Source organism: Megalops cyprinoides, chromosome 19, assembly GCF_013368585.1.
Source record: "Megalops cyprinoides isolate fMegCyp1 chromosome 19, fMegCyp1.pri, whole genome shotgun sequence".
NCBI classification, from domain to species: domain Eukaryota; kingdom Metazoa; phylum Chordata; class Actinopteri; order Elopiformes; family Megalopidae; genus Megalops; species Megalops cyprinoides.
Genome location: NC_050601.1, coordinates 20,221,597 through 20,229,837, shown reverse-complemented (window position 1 = coordinate 20,229,837; position 8,241 = coordinate 20,221,597).

The following is an 8,241-nucleotide window of genomic DNA, read 5'->3' as shown; positions in this document are numbered from 1 at the left end:
AATAAAACTGACCTCTGAGCCATGTAAAACAAGATGGGGTGCTTGGTATTCTGCTACACAAACACAGAAAACTCAGGGCATTGCTGAAAGATGCCCAAGGTCTGGAGAAACAGCTTTCTTTAATTGCAATCTGATTGATCGGATCCAGTGATTGGACAGTTGATAATGTTAGTAACCAAGAAACCTACAATAAATTTGAAGTGTTGACAAATATTAAATTGATATTAAATGCTCGCATAGCGGATTCACTGCACACACAGGATAATACACCAACATTATGTTAAAACATTCAAGGATGTGTCAGAAAATCTCACAACATATCGCCACCCCAAACTGAAGAAGAAAATTTGCTTTGTGTGTTTTTGAGTGTCTCACTTTTTTATCTGGATTTTACTCACGTCAGTCAGTGTCATTTGAACAGTCTGCCTCTAGCTCTTTTCCCCCAGCATGCAGGGAAGATGGCTTGAGGGTGAACATGTCTCTCAGAGGAGTTGCACCTGTGGCTGCTCGGGGGAGAAGGACTGTTATTTCTTCGATTTGCAGACAGGTTTCATCCAGAGAGTCTCGCATCCATTTTGTACAGCCTGTTATTTCCTAAAGAAAACGAGCTCTGTCTTTGTCAAAGGAGTTTCCCGTACGGGGAACTTGAACCTTCAACGCTCCGGCCGCACTCCCAGTTCCGCAACCCCACTCGCTGCCCTGCCACGCCCTCACACTCCTGTGAACCGCGTGCGCGGCGTCTCACTGATAAGGATATATGCCCACCGCCAGGCCCGAGGGCCTTCAGCCGCACGCTCTGGACGGCTCTCGCCTGGCGGAGACACAAAGACGAATGGCGGGATTAGCGAGATAATGAAAGTACAGGCAGAGGAGATGGACGAGGCAATACTGTATGCTCTCCAGAGTGTATCAGAATTTCAGCTGCAAGGTCAGCGGCTGAGGACGGCCAGGATGACGTACGAGCCGTGCCGGGACACGTCGGCTCCGCGTCGCCGCTGAAATAACTCTCCCCCTCCCTCTCCGCCGCCGCCATAAATCACGGCCTATCTGGGGTGTTGGGGTTAATAATCGCTCTTGTTTGCTGCTATCACCGACCTGATGGCCAGGTGATCGATAATGGAGAAGGACGCAGCAGGTGTTAACGCACCCCTACTTCTGGGGACATATGTGATGCTTGTCAAACACACACACACACACACACACACACGCAGCTTACACACACACATCTGCACACACACACACACATCTGCACACACACACACACACATGCGCACACACACACACACACACACACACGCATCTTACACACACACATCTGCACACACACACACACACACACATGCGCACACACACGCACACACACGCCTGCACACACACACACACACACACATGCGCACACACACACACACACACGCATCTTACACACACACATCTGCACACACACACACACACACACATGCGCACACATGCACATTCACACATAATCTGACATTTGGGAAAAGACAAGGGTTGGAAATAAAAAAATATAAAAGTCACCAACACTCTTATCCAAATCCCAGAGATTACACATTTAAAGGTGCGTTCTCAGGAAACAGCTGTATCTACGCTGAGCTGAATGTATTCAAACATTGGTTTGCGATCACTGATCAATCACTATTCCTATTCAGAATGCAACTCGCGGCAGGCAAAATGCCATTCAAAAACACGTGCGAATCGCTGAATGCTGTCACGTGACATCATACCGCGGGTCACATTGACCTTAGCGGTACTCCTGACAAACAACCCAGTGCCTTGCCGTAGAATCTCATCTAAACCCGCACCACGTGTTCTCACAGGCCTCTTTTCAGCTGTGTCAGCAAACCGCTCCCGTCCCAACCGCAAACTACAATGACAAGGGAAAAAAAACAGCGCCAACACTGCATCTTAATATGATTTCAGTTTAATACCCATTAGTGCTGAAGAAGCTGCTGCTGGACCTGGATTCATCGAAGTTGAGATTCTCCACCTCTCGTGAACCTGTTAAGAGAATAATTACAATAATCCTGAAAATAACCCTTCTCTCTGCTTACGGAGACAGAAGTGCTGGTCTGGGCAGAAAAGGGCCCTTTCTTGGCGTGTGGTGGCAGTCTGTGCAATGAGGCATGTGGAGAGCTGGAGCTGGGTCTCTGCGGGGTAACAGAGGGTCACTCGGGTAATTGGGCGTTCTCAGGTTGGTGCGTTCAAACTCTGGGGTCTGGCGAGCGGCCAGCTATCCATCCATCTCCCAGAAAGAGAGGGTCGATAAAAGTTTAGTGAAGTTGAACAGAAAAATGCCCCGCAATGTCAGCGGCACCGCAGTGACCTATAGAATTGCAGCACCAGACTCAGGGACGAGGCGTCTCACCTGAAGCGGGCGACTGCTTACACAGAGGAAGGTTCTAGATTGAGGAGAGCGCAGGACCGGCGGGAGGCCAAGTGCGCAGAGCGCGGTGCTGTACACCGTACCTCTCACAGGTAAGGAGTGCACCTGCTGGCCCTGAGCGCTCTGCCAACAGGAAGCGTGAGGCCTGGAAGGAAAGAGACCTGGGCCCCTGGCACTGTGGGGGAGTAGCAGGCAGAGCCACTAAAACACTACATCTGAGAGGAAAAGCATATGGTGTGTGTGTGTGTGTGTGTGTGTGTGTGTCTCTGTCTGTCTGTGTGTGTGTGTCTGTGTGTGCATGTATGTATGGTATGAATGTAAATGTCTGTTTGTATCAATGTATGTATGTGTGTCTGCATGTACTAGTGTTTACGTGTGTATGTGTGTGTGTGTGGTGGGGGGTACATATAAGGATACAAAGTGCCACTGACGGTCCAATCAACCAAGCCAATGCCCCTCCCTGAACCCCCCTCCCTCCATTTCTCAGTGCCAGTAGGACCAGGATTAGGTCTGGCACTGAGGTCCATCTGCACACCGGATTTGGACGGAGGCTTCACTGTGGCCCGTCTGTCGTCCGGTGGCTCTGAGAGGAGGGAGTGTGTGTGTGTGTGTGTATGTGTGTGGGTGTGTGTGTGTCTGTGTAGCGGTTGGGGGGGGGGGGGGGGGGGGGTTGAGATGAGTGCCAGGAAAAGGCTTTTCAGTTGAAATCCTATGAGAGAACAGAATCTCTTATTATTTAATAGTCCTTTCAGGGAGTCTCTTCAGGCCCGGACTGAGGGTGCCACAATTTCAAAGGACAAAAACAGCATGCAGATCCTGTGTACTGTACAGCACCCTCTACATAATCTCTTCTGTCTGAGTAACTGAGGAAGGCATGAGCTATAAACTGCCACTGGCCTTATCTAATTAACACCATAATTGTTTTAATTACTGCTGTCCAAAAGAAATTTTAGAGCAGCCTCTGGTCAACTGGAGTTTAAGCTGGAAATAGAATATTAGTGATATTCAGTCCCAGGCTGTAGAGAGGGCATGTGACACACAAACACACACACGCTCCTGAGACAACATTCTTAAAATATATCATTTTTGTCTAAACCAAACCAAAAGCATGCAGCAAGTTGATTGCAATTCCCAGCAGCGGCCTTCAGGGGGCGATGAGATATTGGTATTGCCCTGAAGTCGCACCTGCCGGCGGCTTTCTCAGCGAGCTTGTAGCCTCGGATAAGCTACCACTGCGAAAGGCAGCAAACCTGCACAGAGCTGGCGTAACCGAGCTCTCACTGTGTCCTTATGGGTCAGAGCCCGGAGGGGAGTTCTCTCAGTGTCAGGGCAGAAAAAGGCCCACATTTGGACCTCAGTTTGGCACTCAGGACACTCTCACCAGACCCTGCAGAGTCTCTGTGGAGACTGTGGCACATGAAGTACTCTGAGTGGGAATAAAAAAACTCCTGCATATTTTAGACACATTTCACTGAACTGGCTTTCCAGATATTACATATATATAAAATAAAATATCTCATGAATTGAAACATGTAATGGGACAGACTGCTTACATATATATGTACATATGTGTATATATGTGTATATATGTATATATACATTTTTTGGTCATACTTGGTAGTCTCTGAGTTATATGTGCAGACAGCATTACATTGTAATTTATGAGACTGTAAACATTGTATGTTTCCACTCGGAGCCTCCGAGGTATGACCAAAAATTTCATTACACACTATATTCAAATCTGTGGAAAAAGTGAACGTTTTATGACAAGTATGGTGCAGAATGTTTTGGAGAAAGTAGAGCCAGTGAGCAGATCCCTATTGTGTAAGCGGGCTGGCATTTCCAAACGAGAGGGAACAGGGTAGAAAATGTTAATGAAGACAGAGAAATAGCAGGAGAAAGAATGAGGTGGGAGAGAGAGAGAGAGAGAATGAGGCAGAGAGAAAGAGGGAATGAGGGAAAGACAGAGAGAGAATGGGAGGAGAAAAAGAGGGAATGTAGGAGAGAGAGAGAGAATGAGGGAGGGAGAGAGTGAGGCAGAGAGAAAGAGGGAATGTGGGAGAGAGAGAGAGAATGAGGGAGGGAGAGAGTGAGGCAGAGAGAAAGAGGGAATGAGGGAGAGAGAGAGAGAATGAGGGAGGGAGAGAGTGAGGCAGAGAGAAAGAGGGAATGAGGGAGAGAGAGAGAATGAGGGAGGGAGAGAGTGAGGCAGAAAGAGAGACTGAGAAAAAAGAGCAAGGAGAAAGAGAGAGAAGGAATGGTTGTACTTCAGCAGAGACTCAGAGGCAGAGAGGAGAGGCATGTGGCGGGATGAGGGTTTCAGGATGTAAGGTGAGCTGCCGTTGGTCAATACTCAGAGACGTCTGGATATATCCGGCTGCTCCCCCGAGGACACTGACGGCCAAGATTGGCCTTTTTTCCCTTCCCGTTTTGTGCGTATGTCACAGGAACGCAGCTATTAATAACCAGACCAGGAGGAACAACCTGCTCTGAAATGCCAGCATTTCACAAATGACTGCCCAGGACTGCAGGTGTTTACGCGTTTGATGTCACCATTGGTATTTCGTCTTCAGAGGTCACGGGTGCCCCTCTGCAGCAAGGTTGATGACACGCTCTGTAATTCGATTAACAGAAGACTGTGTTACGACACCGAGAGCCCGTTGCATCCTCAGATTGACAGCATACTGAAAGCGCACTGTGTTATCAAGTTGTCAGGACACCGTGTTACTACAGAAGCACAGCGTTTGGAGACTGAAAATACTCCTGTGTTAACAGAGAGCACGCTTTGCTATGAGACAGAGGGAACACTTTGTTATCAGAAAGGCAGCACGCCGAGTTACAAGACTGATAGCACAAAATCGTATCGCACTATTGTGTTACTGGGCTGACAGCGCACTGTGTTATCAGACTGGCAGTGTACTCCTTTTGTAAGGCATGTGGCGCACTGTTGTTATCGGACTGATAGTGCGCCGTATTAGACGACTGACGGTACAGCGTGTTATCACGCTGACACCCGTGCCCTACAGAGGCAGCGCAGAGAGTGTCTTATCTCTAACATGTGTGAGCGCTCTCTCTCTCTCCCTCTCTCTCTCTCTCTCTCTCTCTCTCTCCTCTGCACAGACGCGCAGTCTCTTCACCTCCACCGAGACCTCTGAGATCATTAATCCCATCAATGTGCTAAAAGTGGTCATCGACCGACAGCGGTGTAGGTTATGTTCGCTTTCATTAGACTTGGAGGGGTGCAGGGGTACGGGGGGGAAGAGTTCAGAGCAGGGTAAGAGTTAAGGTTTGGTTAAGGGTTAGCTGTGGTATCAGCAGTATTTTTTCATTCAGGTAAACTAATGTAATTCACATTTAGTTCAAGGACTTCTAATCGATTGTACCACACAGGCGGAGATAACTGGCACGCTTCCCTGTGGTAGAGTGAACAGAGGGGACACTTTCTCATAAGGTGACAACTTTTGTCATAGTACCCCCCTCCCCACACACACACACACACACACACCAGCACATACAAAAGACAGTGAGTGGGCCTTATGACACAGAGAACACAGTCTCAGAGAACAGCCTGCTAAAACACAGTTGAGGGGTGGAACGTGTGTGTGTGTGTGTGTGTATGAACGCGTGTGTGTGTGGACACCAGTGGAAATCAGTGCCCCAGACATTTCAATAAAACTTGAATATTAGCGGACCACAGGGCAGTAACTCATCGGGAAAGTCATCAATTATTTCCGAATGCTAACTGGCTCTGCGTAGCTGGGGACAGTTCACTCAGGAACACTCTGTGACCTTTAAATAATGCCGTTCTGTATGGAGCCTCTCTGAGCACTGCTGTTTGCCTGTAACAGCCTCCTGTGTGAACATCCACAGCTCCCTGAGTTGGGCGTCAGGGAGCGTATGTAAAGAGGTCGGGGACAGACGAGTGGTTGGGGCGAGGGGTCTGTTTGTCCTGAAAGTAGAGAAAGACTCACTCAGACATGTTTAGAGTGGAATGGACGCGGCCAAGAACCTAGTTCTGTCTACTGGTCATGGTAGGGAAAATTGATTTCTATGTGACAGAAAAAGTTTCAACATTCAACAAACATTCAAAGTTACAAAAAAAGGCTCTCTAAGGCTGTTCGATCGCTAAGGTGGTTCATTAGTTAAATAACTGCCCCCCCCCAAAAAAAAAATGGCCGCAAAAGGCACAGACCTGCGTTTATGGACCAGCGGTGAGGGATCTGACATGCCAGCTCATCTATCAGAGAGGCCCCTGCCCATGTTCTCCCACACGCAATCATCTGCTGCTCCACAGCATCTGCCAGCCCCATCGATCGCCTACGGAATGCATAACGCCAGCTTCATAAGATGCTGATCAAAATCGAAACATCGGACCTCAATAATCTAAAGAAATGGATGGTCCCGTTCTGGTGTGGCTCTCGCAAAACGGCGCACAGTGCATCCCCACTATCCCACAGGATCGGAGTAATAAAATCTCAGAATGACACTCCTGTTCATGAAATAAAAAAGATTAATCTTCCACCCGTCCGGTTTAACAGCTGCTCGGAGCACGCCTTGTGTTCGTGGGAAGGCTCAACTACGAGAAAACCCCGTAGACCGTGCTTCAAAAAGAACACGTTCTCCAGGAGTGTTTTGCCAAAAATTAATCGCTTTGAATCCATCAGTCGTTCCTTTTCTATTTTGCCTTTAAACACTTTTAAAATTCTGAAAGCGTGGGAGGGAGAGAGCATTTGAGGGAACAGATTGTTTGTGTCTGTGTGTGTGTGTGTGTGTCTGTGTGTGTGTGTGTGTGTCTGTGTGTGTGTGTGTGTGTCTGTCACAAGATGCAATATAAAAAACACAAAGTGTAAACACTATTCGCACACATTCAGTGAATTACCGCTTTACTCTTTTTTTTAAAAAAAATCAATTATAGATTTCCGCCCAGTGGTGCATTTGTCAGAGATAAAATCGCAGTTTTATTCTCCTCCCTTTAATATTATTTCCACTGATAGGTTTCCCTCTTGTCATTATTTCTGTGCGCAGGGATATCTTGGCCACAACATCCAAAACTCAATCTACTCGGGAGCGGCCTGAAAATCGAACAAGAACACATTGCCCCAAGAATGAGAGATGGAGGCTGATTCACAAACAGAAACTAAAGAGGACCCCGCATGGAAAGCAATCATGTGGTGCCATTTTGGGTTTATTTTAGGGCTTGGGGGAGAATTAGCATGAACTGCCCGACAGATTCAAACATCTGTTTTCAAAGCCACTGTAAGACGCTGATATAAAAAGGGGGGCAAAGAAGGTCCTTTGAGGAATGTAAAGTGTTTGTAAATGTGTCTGTCTTCCTTTTGTTAATCACACTTCCCTGCAAACTGTGCTGATTTCTTTCCCCAGTTTCCCCCTCCAGAGCACGCACTGTGTCTGGGGACTGGCAGATTTAAACGTTTCATCAACCACAGTGCGGCCTTCAGAGTCACTTCATCATACCCAGTGAATCACACCACCATCGGCTGAAATATGTGGATGGCACTACGGTAATAATCGATATATCATAATTGGTCATACTTCTGGGGTGGGGAGTAAGACAACTGACTGGCTTTTCACGGGATGGAGAGCGCACTGTAACTGTGTGGAGCTGTGCCTTGCCTCCCAGTGTCTCTGGTAGACATGTACTGTATCTGTTGATGTTTAGACTCCCATGGAGGCGATATGCTGGGAGGCTCTGGGGGGTGTGGGAGGGTGGAGAGAAAGACAGTCAGACACAGACAAGCAGACAGACACAGGTAGACCGACCTGTTTGCATCAGAGTGTGAGTAGATGGATAGCAGGAGAGTGTGGGAAATGAAAAAGGG